This window comes from Talpa occidentalis, unplaced genomic scaffold (assembly GCF_014898055.3).
Source record: "Talpa occidentalis isolate TD23 unplaced genomic scaffold, MPIMG_talOcc4v2.1 talOcc4.10, whole genome shotgun sequence".
Classification (NCBI taxonomy): domain Eukaryota; kingdom Metazoa; phylum Chordata; class Mammalia; order Eulipotyphla; family Talpidae; genus Talpa; species Talpa occidentalis.
In genome coordinates, this window is record NW_023600993.1 from 99,881,509 (window position 1) to 99,897,771 (window position 16,263).

Genomic DNA, 16,263 nt, shown 5'->3' on the forward strand with positions numbered 1-16,263 from the left:
ACCATGACTGGTTCAGCCAAGGAAATGTCCCCCAGGCCAGTTCACTAAAAATCAGCCATAAGATCCCCCACCCTCGCCTACTCTGCTGGATCCAGCCATACCTGAAACCAAACTAGTCATAGATTTTTAATTATGTAAGCCAATAAATTCTCATTTTTACTTAATCCAGTATGAATCTGGGTTTTATAACCTGTACTTCACAGAGACCTAATGCACAGATTCTGTACCTTCTTTTTTTCCAAAAAGCCCCAGAATTGGACCTAAGTAGGGTTTTGCTACTATGACAATGAGGATTCCTAGGGCTGTTCTGTCCTTCTTGGGCAAGTCAGTCAAGACGAGATGTCTAGAATGCAGAAAAAAGGACACCAGTTTCTTCAAGTACAGAGGCCTGGGAGACCCCCTCCTGAGGGGTCTTCTGTGATAAGATAGCCTCTGCTGGGATGAATAGAGTCAAAGGGGCATAAGTCATCTGGAGTATTCACCTACACCCCCTGATCTTTCTCCCCCAAAAGTTTCCATGAACGCTTTTCCCTTAGCTTCCTGGGCACTGAGCTTGGCTGGGTTGAATTTTGTTTTAAAACATTGGCAGAAATCATAAATACCCTTGGGGAGGGACATTAACTGGCAATAGCAAAGCTGACGTCCCTCCACCCCCACCGTCTCTTCCAGTTAAGTGAACTGGAACCTCCACCCCATTCCCAGGGGACACTTCCTGCCCCCTCCTAGATCAGTTCAAAATTGGAGTTCTGCTTTAATTCTTGCGACTATCATCACAGCTGCTCAGCTCACTGGCCCAAGCAAGGAAAGAGAAAGAACAATTCTGGAGTCTGACTACTGGAGGTTTTTCTGAGACAAATTTTCCTCTCCTTCCACCCTCCCTCCCCTGAAAGGCACAGTGACACTGCAGGCCTGGGGACAGATCCAGGCCTGCCACATTTTCACTGTGTGATCATGGACCAGTCGCTTTACCTCTCTGAGCCTCAATTTTCCTTTGCTGCAAAAGGGGGTTAATAATACCACCCACTATGTAGGGCTGTTTCTGAGAAGTCCATCTTCTAAGACTCGTGTGGTATCTGACAGAGCAGATGGTAGTGACCGTGTTAGAATTCACATCATTCTCACTTAAGCCTGCAGCAAGGGGGAAAGGAAGGAGGATAGAGAAGCAAGGAAGAAGAAGAGCATTTGAGATACCCTCAAACTTCTGCATCATTCTACATTGGGGTGTCATGACCTGTTCCCCCAGCACCCACAACTGAGACTCACCCTTTCTAGCACCTTGCCAGACCCGGGCCCTCTGTCTGCTTCATCTTTTCTGAAGTGACAGGTTGAGATCTTTCTATTCCAGGTGGGGAAACTGAGGCTGAGTCTCTGTCCAGGTTCTGTGGACAGAGACTAATTCTACTTAGGGTGCCGAATACACTAAGATGATTATTCTACGCTCACCTTCATGGCACCTTCCCATGTGGCCAGTTGCTGGTGTGATCACGGCCGCCACAGGTAATAGTTGGAGGAATATGCCTGGACTTTCCTCTTGGCCTCACTAGTCAACAGCCCTCCCCCTCTTGGTTCACACACCCATCAGCCTGGGGAAGATTGGGGTTTGGACTGAAGAAATCCAAAGAGAGAGACTGGTGTTCAGTTCCTCATACTCAAAATAGATTTTGCCACAACACTGTAGACTTAAATCAGGGAAGCCATAGACAGCCCAGGAGGGAGGAAATCCCCTCCACCCCTCTCTCTCTGCTTCAGCGCAAAGAAAACCAGGTCGTGGGGGCGCATGGGGACCCCAGCGACCTGGCTTCATCACAGCTCCGCCACTTTGCCAGCTGCGTGCCACAGCAAGATACTCTGCTTCTCCTCGCCTGTCTCCTTGCCTCTAAAATGATGTACCTGGGCCTCCCTCGTGGCGCAAGGGGTTAAGTCTCAGCACTATGAAGCTATTGGCAGCCACTGCAGCATGAGTTCGACCCCCGGCCAAGGAGCTGACCCACATGGCACAGCAGACCTCTCCTGTCTCACCCGCTGCTCCCCTCAGCAGTGTGTTTCTGTAGATCTGCCTGTTCGGTCCCTGGTGAATCTTCTCATCTGCCCCCCCCACCCCACACCTCTGGCCTACACCCCAGCTCTTGTATGCATAAATACATAAAATAAATCTTTTAAATGGTGTTCCTTGCAGGATTGCTGCGAGTATTAAATGAGTTAACATATGAAGAGCTTAGAATAGACCCTGGCATATACAGAGCTCTCTACACGTCAGCTGCTTCTGCTTAGTGATCTTTATACTAGTAGAATCATCTCCAATGGCAGGGCTTGTGCTAAACCTCTGTATGTCCAAGGGGGACATTGAGACAACGCCCTGCCCTCCAGGGGTGGGGAGCCTGGAGGTGCACCAGGCTAGAAGGAAGGAAGCCCCAAAGTTCCCCCTTTACCTGGTTATTCTGGGGTCCCCAGAACAGGGCATGACAATTTCTGCTCAGGTCAGGGACACCTCATTAGGGCAAGGGATAGGGCCCCTGTGGCAGGGGCTGGCAGTGGACAGCCAGGGCAGGGATCAGATGCAAGGGAGACAAGTCAGCCCTCGGGGCTCCTGGGCAAAGCCCAGAAACATGAGTCCTACCAACCACAGCTTTGGCCAGGAAAGCCAGCAGCAACCCGGGCAACAGACAGCCCTGGAGCCCCAGACGGACATGCAAGTGGGCGAGAGCCAGACCTGTCCCACTCACAAGTCCCCATGGGGTCGGTGCTCCGTGAATGGCCGATGAGTAAGAACATTTGGGATTCACGTTCAACTCTGGCCAGAGTCAGGGACTGGTTCCTGCGCTTGGGGAGGGGACCCGGGCTCTATTCTCAGCCTTCTCGGGAAGAACAGGCTGTGGGGCAGACCCAGAGGGCTCAAACCCTGGCTTGGCCCTCTGCAGGGCAGCTTCTGTCTTCCACTTGCCTCATAGATGTGAGTTCCAGAGCACAGGAGGCAGTTAAGCGGTTACCAGGTGGTGGGTGCGCCAGTCTCCCTGGGGCATCAACCCCGAAGATCCTCCCCCTGCAAAGATGCCTCCTCTGGGCATCCACGCCTTGGTGTGGGTGGCTCAGTGACTTGCCTCTAATTAATAGAACATGGCAAAGTGATGAGATGTCACCCCTAAAATAAGGTTATAAAAGGCAGTGACTCAACTCTCTCTCCAAGCGCGTACACACGCACACACTCACACACGCACCCCTCTTGGCTTGCTGGCTTTGACAGAGCAAGCAGCCTGCTGAAGAGGCCTGTGTGGCAAGAACTGAGGCCTCCAATCTCCAGGGCAGGAGGAACCAAAGCTCCTCTGTCATGACCCACAAGGAACTGCATTCTCCTGAGCCCCTTCCACAGCCCCAATGTGAGAGGAAGTGAACCTGCCCCAGCTGAGCCTGGAGACACCAAAGCTGATCATGTAGCTGCCGCCTGCAGGGCATCCTGAGGCATGGCCCAGCCACAACCAAGCGGCCTGCAAGAATTTTGAGTTCGGCTCCCCGCTCTGTCTCTGGTGAATCCTCTCACCGTCCCGCACATCTGGCCTGTACCCCAGTTCTTGTATGCATGAATAAATAAATCTTTAAAAAAAAAAATCCGAGTTCTTGTAAGCTGCTAAATCTAGGGTGAGGACCTCCTGATGGTGCAGGGGTTAAAGTCTCAGCGCTATCAAGCCATCACCAGCCACTTCAGCCTGAGTTCCATCCCCCACCAGGGAGTGACCCACATGGCAGAGTAGACCTCTCCTATCTCCCTCTGCTCCCCTCAGCAGTGTATTTTAGTAGATCTGCCTGTTCTGCTCCCCACTCTGTCTCTGGTGAATCCTCTCACCCCCTGCACCTCTGGCCTACACCCCAGTTCTTCTATGCAAAATAATTAATTAATTTGGGGTTCATGTGTGATATGGCACGTGACATATGGCAAGAGATAAGTGACACAAATCCTCACCAGCTCTGTCCCCCTGGAAAAGTTGTTTCAACTCCTCTAACAATGGACGTTAACAATAGCACCTTCCCACCTTATAGGTTCATTTCTTGGTCCTTACAGAACCAAGAAAACAATTTGTGTGTGGATGGATGGTGGAAGGAGGAAGGGAGGAGGGGGGAAGCGTTAAGGGGTTCAGCTGGAGCGGGGACTGAGGGGTAGGTGGGAATGAGGCTGTGAAGAGGCTTCTCTGCCCAGCTGCCCCAGGGCTGAGTGCGGCTGCCCCCAGGGACAGGCCCTCACCAAGTGAAGCCCCACCTCCGTCCTCACTTGGCCACTCCTGCTCCTCCCGAGGCTGCCAGGACCAGCGGTCAGTGCTGCCCGGCTGACAACCCTGGTTAGCATTCAGGAAAACTCCCCATTGGCTGAGGGAAGCCCCACTAGTGGGCCCCCTAAGGTAGGTTCTGTTATAATCACTCTTTTACGGAGGGGCTGGCTAAAGCCTGCGCGGGGAGGCAGGATTTGAACCAGGGCAATGCTCTCTGCAACACAAAAGCTCCTACATGCCCAGCACCCCCTTCTGACAAAGCTCTTTGGGGACCCCGATTGCCCCAGGGTCCCCAGCCCCCTCACAGGCTGGCAGAAAGCACCCCAGCTCTCGCTGCTGACAGAGCAACTATTCCCTGGCCCCAAAGCTCCTGCTGTTGGAAATTACAACCCTTTCTTCCTGATTTGGAGCTCCTGGCTCCAAAGGCTAATTGCACACGTCTCTCATTAACTGCAAGTCATTTCCACGGCCACGACAGAGCAGTTAATGTAAACTGTCACGCGCCATCTGGCAGTGCGCTCATCTGTCTGTGTCAGGCCCCGTTCCGGCCCCACCAGGCCCCGCGAGCCCCTCCCATCAAAGAAACAGCCTGTCCTGCCGGGGCCGTCGCCGGCCTGGCCAGAGAAGTCAGGGTTTGCCGACCCAACGGCTCGAACCACGGAGAGCGTGTAATAGCCTGGTCTTGATGACGAATAAATCACACCTTAATGGACCATTTTTCATTCTGTAGCTCCAAGCCAAGCTCCTAAAATGTTACCAGATGTCAGCGATGAAATGTAGGCTTCTGGCTTGATTCTGCACGCACAGGGTCACGCGGGCTTCCTACCCGCGCGAGAGCCGGGCACGGCCTCCTGCTTATCCCTCCCGACCCCCACAGCCAAGAGCCTTCCTCTCTCTTGTTTCAGTCTCTCTGAGGGTGATGCGTCTGGAGAAAGGTGTGAGCCAGGGAGAGGATAGCTCCGATTCTGAGATTCTGGGGGCCAGAATCTGAGCAAGAACCCTTAGCCCTTGGGATGGAATTGGGGGACGGGGGTGCAGAGAAGAGGCTCAAAACCCTGCCAGTCTGAAAGCTACAAAGAAAGGGGTCTGAACAGGTTTGCTGTTTACTGGCTGCGTCAAGTCCTTTTCCTCTCCAGACCTCGAGAGAATCCTAGACCCGACGTCTCGAGGTCGTGGAGGGGCAGAGTGGACGGGGCATGAAAGGAGCTTAGAAACCCACGGCCCGGGCTGGATAAACACCGGGGTAAAGGGGGGGTGAAAAACAGTTTATATTTATTAGGCGATGCTGGGAGTTGAAAGGTCTCCTGCAAAATAAAGGAAATAGTCTGCGCAGATGTCATTAAGTAAGATGGGTTCCTACTGGATTGGGGTGGCCCTAAACCCAAGGGCTGATGTCCTTAAGCGAAGGGGAACGGATGCAGGGGAGAGGCCGGGTGAGGACCGGTTCCTTTGCTCACTCACTGGGCAAGTCCAAGAGCAGAGCGAGAGGGGACGTGGGGGGACGTGGGGCGCCGCACGGTGGGGCAGCGGGGGGTGGGGGTGCTGCGCATCTGGCCCAGGAGCTTCCCGCACAGTTCCTAAGGGGCTCCCTGGGTTACGTCTGGATTTTCTATAATTGCTGCTGCCAAGCGGCGTTGGTGGTAGGAGCAAAAGACAGGCAAAGCCACACTTAGGGTGCAGCAGCAAAGACCACCCCCGCCCAGGTCAGGAGCGCTTTTCCATCAGGAAGCAAGAAGAGTTCATCTGAGTTTCTTCACCCTTTGTCCCAAGAGGCAAAAATGTCAGAAATGTGCCAGGCCAGAGGGCTGCTCTCTCCGCTGCCCTCGCCCCGCCGGCCCCATTTCCTGCACCGGCTGAGGGTCAGGGTAAGCCCGAGGCCCCAGGACGAGCTGCCAGCTCCTGCTGTGCCTGGTGTTTGCTGTGGAGTGCTGGGAGCCGCTCTCCTCTTCACCCCGTTTTCTTATCTGTGAAGTGGGGGTGGCAATGTCTGGCCCAGCGTCTCCCAGAGTTAAGCTGGGGTGCGTTACATAGCTGCAAGTAGCGTCCTGGGGGGCTCCTCTCTCCTCCCTAAGGCACGAGCACCTGGGAAACAAGTTCTCCGTCCGTGGCTCCCCTCGATCCTGCTTTATAACAGGCGGGGTGGCCGGTCGGTCAGTCCATCTGCACTCGCCGAGCACCCGCTGCCAGACACCGTGGGCTCTGGGAGGATATTTACGATGGTCAACAGGGACGGCTGACAGTATCAGTCCTGGCCACCCTGCCCCCAGCCTTTGTTAGATCTGAAGCATTATGTGCTGTGCGTCACTGGATTCCCATGAGCCTGCAAAGGGACAGAGCCCCAGAAATCTTATTTTTAAGAGAAAGTGCAGTTCAGAGGAGCCCACTTGCGGGGCCACTCCATTCAGTTAGACCCGTGACACTTTGCTTTGAAATCAGAGGCTACTGCCCACAAGTACTGATGCCCCAGATGGCGCAGGGGATGGTGAGACCGGGCCCCCCAGAGATGGGCCCCCCAATGCAGGCTTGTACTTCCCATGCCGTACCTATGTTATGACCTCACAAGACCTTCCTGAGACGTTGTGTTGTTGCTACTGATGGAGGATAAGAATAGAACAACTGGAAAGGATATACAAGGTCAAGAACATAACTCACACACGGAAGTGGGGTAGAAGGAATGAGCGTAATCCATTAACCCAGTTATAGAAACCGAGACCCTTAGGCATCAATGCCCAGATCAGGAGGTACAACACCCAGAAACTATCAGACTGCTGTAGGGAGTGTCAGGGGCACAAACCATCCACCCACAAAGATGAGCCCCTCCCTGAGGATGATAAACCTAACGCAGCCCCCACAGCGGGGGCAGCACTCGGTCTGCCCACCTGTGCCTCTGCAGGTGCTTCCTTTCACCAACTCTCTCCCTCCACAGGGTAGCGGCCTCCTGCCTGCCAGTGGCCCCCCCAAAAAAATGTCATGGTACTAAACCCTGCAGAGAGCTGAGGGTGTTGGAGTAGAGATGGGAGGGGGGAGGGGGGACTCCTGGAGGGAGATCACAAAAAGTGGGCACAAATTATAAGCCCAGATTTCCTGCTTCCAGGCCATTTCAGGGCAATTGCCAGGAGCCCCGGAGCTACACTCTGCCTGGTGGGTGCCTCGGTGCCCTGAGGAGCTCAGGAGGAAACTGTCCTGCCTGGATTGGGGTAGGCATGACCCACCTCCTGCTGCTCTGCCCCACAGGCCTGTCTGCATGCCAGGGAGGGGTCAGCCTGCTTCCTCTGCTCTCTCCCTGCAGGCCCAGGAAGGCCAATCCAGAGCTAGGGTTATCCTGGGGCCTGCATACCTGGGGGGAGGGGCACAAGTTACAGAATGCAAGATTATTTACACTCACAAAAGATGGGAATCCGTCTCGGGTCCACTAACAGGGGGCTGGGTGGAGATACGTTGGTGCAATTCCTACAATGCAAGTGTCAGCAGCAGAAGGGGAGGTTCAGAAGATACTATCTAAGCTGATGTCTTAGGAAGGACTTTTCATGGGATCAGAACCTCTTCCGAGAGGAGTAACTGTCTAATCCTCACATCAGCCTCAGGGTGAGGGACCGTTATGCTCAGTGTAGGATGGGAAGCGTAGGCAGGAGAGGTCAGGGCCCTCGTCCAAGACACTCGTCGCTGTAAGCGGCAGAGCTGGGATTTGGTGCAGCCACTGGGCACCAGAGGCTCCCAGGCCCCCAGCCCACCTGGCACGTCACCCCACCAGGAACTGGAAGCCCAGAAGGAAGAGAAACACGCAGACAACCTCCAGCATGTGCCGCGCCTGCCCGAGGAACAGGTGTAGTCAGAAGAGATTAGACTGAAACCTCCTCCCTCCATCTGAAAGTGATTCTGATAAGTCAGACGCTGGGGTGGCCAACTTCTCTCTCCGGTCAGTGACAGTCGGCAGGACCCACCGATGATTTTTATAGACTTTCCTGGAGTCAGGACAAGGAAAACTAAATGATCCACAGGACCCCTTTCCTCGCTAACAGCCGGGTTCCACAGCTGGGGGTGGAAGAAGGAAAGAAAAAAAATCACTTTTCCCCCCTACTTTGAGATAATCAACAGGACTCAAGGCTGGGCGGGAAAGTTTGTGTTGAGAAAAGCTGTTCTGAAGCAGAACTAATTGGCAACAGAAATGGAATTCCCCCCACCTCCCCAAAAGAACAAGCATGTTTTATCCCTGGGAGCTGCCCTACAGAATAGGTGTCATCGACCCTGTGGGCCCGGCCCGCTCGCGCCCATCAGCCTCTCGCAGACTAAGCCTGGTTACCCGTCCTCTGGGCCTTTTTGTAATAACACGGTCACGAAGTTGCAAGGCCCAGACCAGCCAGGCTGGGGGTGGACACTGGCTCTCTGTTGCCAAGCTCTACTTCCCTCCTTTTACGAAGGCAACTGGCCCTTGGGTGCCCCATGGGCTGATTGCAGACACTGCTTGGGGGTGGTGTGGATCCTCCAGGGACAAGTCCTGGCAGGCCCGAGCCAATGAGCACGTACAGGCATACAATCCAACAAGAACAATGACAGGAGAAAAACATTTCATGAGGCTTCTGGGAAAGAACTGCCATTTTAGAGGCCAGAGAGGTGAAGTCACCTGCCCAGAGTCACACACACACAGTGGCAGAGGAGGGAGGATTTGAACCAAGTCTGCAGAACTGAGGAATGTGCAATGTATTGACTGCTAAGTTTGACCATGAGGCAACACAAACTCCAGAGGAAGCCAGACAAACTGGATTCAAACCCAGCTGTCATTTACTACCTGTGTGATCTGGGGCAAGTTACTTAACCTCTCTGTTCCTCAATTGCTATGTCTGTAAAGTGGGGGTTATCAGAACACTTCTGTTTGCAGCATGTGAGGGTTGAATGAATGAACAGCAATTTATGGAAAGAGCGTGGAAAGACATCTGGCACGGAAGGAAGATTTGCTCCTACCCACGCTGCCCCTGTCCCCCATATACACAGTAGTGTACATGTGGCGAGAACCAGACTAAATAAAGACAGGTGGACAGAGGCAGGAGAGCGCCACGGTCATGCAAGGCCCTTGATCCTGACCCCACGTTTTCCCTCCTGGTTCCCATCCAGGAGCAATCAGACCTCAAAACACAGCCACAGCTGTGTAGGATGGGAAGCGTAGGCAGGAGAGTTCAGGTCCCTCGTCCAAGACGCACAAGGTATTTGGATCACCTCAAACCCAAAGATACACACTTAAAGGCAATTGGGCCAGTCCCTGGTGGTGGTGGAGATCCAGGAAATATTCCACTCACTCCAATGGCAAAAAGTAAGACATGCAACAAAAGCCAAGGGTGGAAGGTGGTCTATGAATTAGTACCGTCACAAAGGAAAAGGATTCAGTGCCGTCACGGGTCACTGTGACATTCTGGCTAACGGGATCGTGTACAGGACTATGATGCCACAGGTTGTATCAGAGAGCCTGGTGTGTAAGAGGCTTTTCCATCAGGCTTGTGTAATTATACTCTATGACCTCTGCACAACAACATCACCCCACAACACATTTCTCAGAATGGTCCCCATCTTTAAGCAACGCGTGCATAAGTTCACATTCCCTATAGCCCAGTGATTCTACTCCAGGCTTCGCACCTGAGACACACACATGTGTGGGCGAGGAGAGGTGGGGGCATACTCAAAGCAGTTGGTTTATAACAGCAAGCAGGCAGGCAGTAATACCAAAATGCCCACAGTCAGGGAAAACAAATTCTGGTATTCTGTAGAATAGTATACAGCAGTGAAAATGAATGAACAACAAACAAGCTATATACAACCACACACATGGATTTCAGTGATAAGTGTTTTATGAAAATATAAATGCCGCAGGGCCTCCCTGGTGGCTCAAGGGGTTAAGCACTGCACTGTGAAGCAATCCGCAGCCTCTGAAGCATGGGTTCAATCCCCAGCCAGCCAGGGAGCAATCCACATGGTGAGGCAGACCTCTCCTGTCTCTCCCGCTGCTCCCCTCAGTGGTGTATTTCACTCAATCTGCCTGTTCTGCTCCACGCTCTATCTCTGGTGAATCCTCTCACCCCCTGCATCTCTGGCCTTGCATGCATAAATAAAGCTCTTGTATGCATAAATAATCTTTTTTTAAAAAAAAAGAAAATATAAACGCTGCAAGATAACAAATAATATTCCTCTATAACATCAAATGCAAGTAAAAAGTAAACAATATATATTTTGCCGTATATACATATAAGTGATAAAGCTTTTTTTTAAGTTGAGGGAAATTAGGGTGATGAAAAGGTTCTGGAAACAGATGGTGGTGATGGTTGCACAACATTGTGAATGTACTTAATGTCACTGGATTGTATACTTGAAAATGGTTAAAATGGTAACTTACGTAAATTTACTACTTTTTTTTTTAAAGCAAGGGAAAGATAAACACAAAGTACGAGACAGTAGCTCCCTCGCAAAAGGAGCATGAAAGTAGATGGGAATGAGGGTCAAATTCTGGATCTCTGGTAGGGTGGATTTTAATTTTATAGATATAATGAGGTCGTTGAATGGAGGAGGAGCAAATGGGGCTGTTCAGGTGCCTTTTGAGTATGTGATGATGAGCTCGAGACTCGGGCAATTTAACTTGAGGTCTTCTGGAAGGCTCCCTGATCTGGATTTGGGGATCAAGGATCTAATGGGGGCTCCTGGGCAAATGAGCAAAGGGGCTGAGGTGGTTCCCTCTGTTGTTAACCTGGCTAATGGGAGATCATCTCCCCTGGCAGGTGGGGGCCTCCAAGCTTCCACCTGCAGGCCCTTCCCTCCCCCACGCCTCCCAGCCAGGAGTGACTTCACAAGGCTGTGCGGGACACACCCCCTGCAGCTCCCAGGGTGCCTCTCACGGCCCTGGGAGACGGGGTGGGGGCATCCCCACCAGGGACAACACAAGACCGCCACCTAACCACGACAGAATCCCCGTCCCATGGTGACGCCGGGGTATGGCTGGATTCAAGTCGCCAGGGTATAGCTGGAAACAGGTAAGGGGGAGGAAATTGTTTCCAAGGCTCTCCAAGGCCACCTGAGGGGTGAGCTCAGGGGAGGGAAGGACTCAGAAGCTGGGCTGGGCAGGCCACCTGATGACACCCACCCCACCCCACCCCTTCCCTGGATTCATTGTTACAAAAACAAACAGCCACTTGCTGAGTTAGCTCTGCTCCTAACATGTGGTGCTCATAAATGGCATGATCTGTGTGCCTAGAGGTGCCTGGTGACATTTATTCAGGCTTCTCCCAAAAAATCCGGCTGCCCAGTGATGCCTGGCAACACCACAAATGTCTCCACGAGTATTTATTGGGTGCCCACTATCAGCTACAACACTGAACAACACAGGCCAAAAAAATTCCTGTCCTCAGGAAATTCACATTTCAGAAAAATGTGAGGGGACATTTGAGAAAAAATATGTAGAGTGTTAGATCATGATAAATGTTAAGGAGGGAGGCCCATGGGGGGCGGTGGCCCAGGCAGAGGGGAAAGCGAGTCCTGCGGCGGGACTGTGTCCAGCGCAACTGAAACCAGCTAAGCTGGGAGGGGAGGCGACATCCAGATCCCGCAGGGGTGTGGGTGTGGTGAGACTTTGCCTTTATCTCTGGGTGAAGGGGAGTCGGCAGGTGCCAGTGTCCTGAGGAGTGGAGGGGCAGGACGTGGGTTTTCAGAGGCCCCCGCTGGCTGCAGGTGGAGAACAGGCCATCAGGGAGGCAAGAGGAGAAGCACGTTCAAGTCCAGAGATGGGTGCGGGCCCTTTGGCCTGGGTGGGGGCCGCGGTGGGAACCCTCAGCTGCCAGACACGGGTTGAAAGGCGCGTCAATAGACTCTCCTTGCCACTGAAAAGTGGAAGCAGCTGGGCCCTGATTGTGTGTTTTAGGGTCCGGAAAGTTTGAGACCTTGTTAGAAAGTAGAGACGTGGTCATCCAAACAGGCCCCGCCCTCCAGTCTCCCGGGACTCCTGCTCCGCAGGGACTGAAAGGAGTGTTGTAAATAAGGCCTTGCGTGCGAACAGGCAGAAACACCCGGGAAAGCTCGTCGTGTGAGGACAGTGAGATGCAAGGCAGGATGGATGGAGCGAACAATTCCATTTTTGAAAATTATAATTATGAAGAAAGAAAACCATGAACATGAGTGAGTCTGGAAAAAGAGACCCTGGCGAGGGATCCCCTGGGGTAGGACCCCGAGCTACAGCTTTAAACTCAGGTTACCTTTCCGCCCGTGCGAAATTAACAAAAATAATAAAACCCGCTTTTGGTTTTTCAAAGCGCCGTGGGCCCGGGCCTCTTTTTCCATCACAGTGGCGCTTCTCGCCGCCAGCGGCCCCACCTGGGCCTCCCCCTTGGCCTCGGCCCTAAGAGAAGCGGAACTTGGGAATGAGAAATATTTTCCTCTCGTGCTTGTTGGCTTGGAGAACTGGACAGGGCCCACCTGGCTTTCAGGGGGTCTAAAAATAGAACGTTGTCTTAACTTCCCTATAGGTTTGGCTTAGCTGTTCCTTCTACTCGTTCCAAGCGCCGTCTCTGTGAGCGAACCTGTGCTCGCTGCACTTGAGAGTAAAATGGCTCGAGCGGGACATGAAGCTTGGAATTAACAGGGAGCTGCTGCCCGTGGGACGGGTGCCCCGGGAAAGGGAGCTGAGTCCCAGGGCCTGGGTCGCTGCCTGAGTGAGCTCCAGATGCTGGCTGGGGCTTCTACCCCAGCCTGTCTCTGTCCCGCCTCTTCCGTTCCATCCCTTAGAGTTGGGCAGGGGAGTTTGCTGTGGCTGTTGGTTAGGGGAGAGGAAGAAGTTAGGGGATTTGTGTCCAAGGCCCAGTGCCTGGAGTTTGGATCCCTCTGGGTGAGGACTCAGAATGGTCCGGGGCAGGGCTGCTGAGCCCCTGGGCACAAGCACATACGCTGTGGGGCCAGTGGTGTGCTGTCCAAGGACGTGTGTGTGTGTGTGCGCGCGTGCGTCTGTGTGTGTATACTCACAGCAATGTGCATGTAGGTGTCTGCAAACAGATGCATATACACACACACGCATATATACTTAGGCTTAAGATGTGGATGTAAAAGACATGTTATAAGCAAAAATAAAATTCACAGTACCATTCCATGTAAATTTCAGGTACTCGATGGATTCATGCAATGTTTCTGTTGATTTTTGCCCTCAACGCTTATATCTGGCATCAACCTATAGGCTACGGTAGATGAGGAAGTATAATTCTTTAGGAATGTTGGTTGGTATTTTCCTTGACCTTAAGGCGTAAAACAAAAGTGATACAACAGAGAGCTAGTGGGAACTGGACTTGTTTGTCAACAAAGTGAGCCACATCCTCAATTTCTGGTGTTATTACAAGGTCACAGCTAGAGAGAGAACACACTGCTAAATTGCATCTGCATCCCTAACCTTTTCTGCCTCAAATCTAGGCAATCAGGAAAACTGTAAATCAAGCCCCGTCCTGGACTGTCAATTCCCATAGTGTAAATACTCCCTCGGTGGTCAATTTCAGGCTACCGAAGAGAGTTGGGAAGAGAACAGGACAGCACACAGCTCCACCACATCCACCAGGCAGACACTGCAGAAGTCAAAGTCCTCAGGAGTAGGGATAATAGTAAAATATACTTTTAAAAACTGGAAAGTGATGAGCTTTGAGTACTTACTACCTCTGTAACTAATATAATTTAATTATAAGTTTATGAAGTTTAATTTTTACCACCAGTTCACCAAATATCCAGAAATCTGATAATTGACCTTTGTCTGCTGGTACAAAGTGGCTCCAGCACTCTGGGGGGCACAGGGCAAGAATGTCGGGGTCTAGGGAGGAAACCCTCTCCCCTCCTCTGCCAGGAACCCTGAGTGGCTCAGGTGGGCATATGGGATGCTCAGGATGGGCCGTGGTCATAGGCTGTGTCTCCCAGTGGCCTTGGGGACAGAGACGAGAGGAACTAGAAGAGGCCCACAGGTCAGGAGACCAGAGACATGTAAAATAAGTGGGGGACATTGGGGTTTGTGGTACTGAGCTTCTGATGCTGAGTAGTTGAGTCTGTGTAACCAGCAGACATCTGGGTTAAATCACTCAGCACAAAAACCGAGCTGCCAAACCGAGCTGTGCTTTTAGCAATTCATTAGGCTTTCCAGAAGCTTGTGGGGCCCGGGGGTGTTATCTGTGACATGGGCAACGTGGCACTTCGGGCCCTCTGTGACCTCGTGCAGGCTGCCTCAACTCCAGCCTCCCGAGAGCCTTTCCAGACTGTGCTCGGAGACTCACCGGGGCTTTCTCCTCTTGAGACTCAGGTCTTGCTCTCACATGCCCTCACCCAGTCTCGAACTTAAGTGCTCTCCAACCAGAGCCACAGGGTTGCAAAGAGATTGTAGAGCTGTCCTAAAATAACCCCTGGGTTGCAGACGAGGAAACTGAGGCCCGAAGAAGGGAAGTAACTTGCTCAAGATCACAAAGACAAAGGGAGGACAGAACCAGGCAGGTCGTCCTGTCCAGGTTTGCCCAGGACTGGGAGCCAGAGGGGGCATTATCTGGCATGAGTTGGTCGCCTCATCCAGAACAACCTTGGTCTCATCTTGCGCCCCAGGCCAAGGGCGTGAGCCTGCCCTGGTCAGTACAGAGCTACTGCGGATGGAATTTTCCAAGGGAAGAGAAAAGAGGCCACATCTGGGTGCTGGGACCTCCAAGTCTGCCCCGATGCCTGGCACCCTAGGGCCTGCCCACCTGCCGTGTCCCGTGGTCTGTTCTGGCCCTTGGATTAACACGCATCCCCCTCCTTGGTACCAGGGAGCTGCTAGCTGACTTCATTTGCATCTTATCTCTAGGCTGCTGCCCGCCACAGCTGTACGGATATATATGCAAATAGCCTCCGATAATATTAATATGTGATCCCCCCAGGGGAGGCATGTGGAAAGCACTGTATGTGTTTCACAATTCAGTTTTGTCCAGAGGCTGGGGTGGGGGGGCGGGGGGAGCAGAATGATTTGAAACAGATTTTTGAAAAGGCAAAATAAAACTGGAACAAAACGTAGTAAAGGCATGTGCCAGCCTCCCGCCCCCAAGTGCTCCCCACCCGCCCCAGATTAACCCTCCTCACTCATGCCCCGGGCAGAGCATCGGACACTCAAGCTGGGCAGCCCCTGCCCCTCCCGGGATGGCATCCACCCGGGTTGACGTGCCATCCAAAAGGCTGGAGGCTGCTCGGCCTGTGGCTCCCCTTTCCAGACCTCTCCGCCTCCCACCTACTCCTCTTCCCCTGCTTTGCTCCTGCTTCTGGGGTAATCACAGAACCATAGAACATAGAATGCAGGAGAGCTTAGTGCAAGCGAAGTCAGAAAGCCCCAGGTCTATTCTCCTTTCGGCCACAACCAGCTGTGTGTCCTCAGACGAGTCACTCCATCTCTCTGAGCCGCTGTCCACTTCCTACACAGTAATATCAGGAGCGTGGGGATTCCCCGAGCTAAAGCCCCCAAACAGCCTTGCATGGTGCCTGGCACACAGCGGACACAAAGAACTAGCCACTGTAGCAACAGCCCCGAAAGCTCACCTCCTTCACCCACTCCGTTTCAGAGATGGACAAACAGAAGCCCAGAGAGGGGATGCGCTGCCCAAGGACGCACAGCAACGTGCTTGGCTCCCACCTCAGCCTCAGCCCCCGGCCCCCTTCTGGGGCTTGGGACCCTGGCTGGGAAGGTGGAAGAGCGCCCTCCGCACACCTCCCCTCCCTCTGGAGCCGGGTGTGCAGCCCGCAGCAGCACCAGCAGCCCTCGGCCCGCACTCACCACAGAGCAGGTCTCAACATTCAGGGCTGTGCACGCCGAGCTGCCGCCAGCTCCCCAGCTTTGCTGTCTCTACGGCTGCTGCAAGCGCGCGGCTCCCATCCCGGCGCAGACACCCGCCAGGGCTCGGGCAGCCGGTCCAGTGCAGCCACTTGGAAGATGGGCCCCGGAGAAGCTCCCTGGCCCCGGCCTCCCGGGGGGTGCCGCGGGGACCACGCACTGCCG

General features: G+C 53.3%; 1 protein-coding gene and 1 long non-coding RNA gene across 5 annotated transcripts in view; one reads left to right on the top strand and one right to left on the bottom strand.

The window, feature by feature from the left end:
* Positions 1-16,100, bottom strand: part of RIPOR3 (RIPOR family member 3) — a 62,659-nt gene extending 46,559 nt beyond the window's left edge. The window contains exon 1 of the mRNA XM_037500338.1: positions 16,042-16,100. The gene's annotated coding sequence lies outside the window, so the exon portion shown is untranslated. The remainder of the gene's footprint in view (positions 1-16,041) is intronic.
* LOC119236500 (uncharacterized) overlaps positions 11,122-16,263 on the top strand; it is a 31,497-nt gene continuing 26,355 nt past the window's right edge. For all 4 annotated transcript variants that reach the window (XR_008552893.1, XR_008552892.1, XR_005123074.2 and 1 more), the window contains exon 1: positions 11,122-11,269. This is a non-coding gene — a long non-coding RNA (uncharacterized LOC119236500). The remainder of the gene's footprint in view (positions 11,270-16,263) is intronic.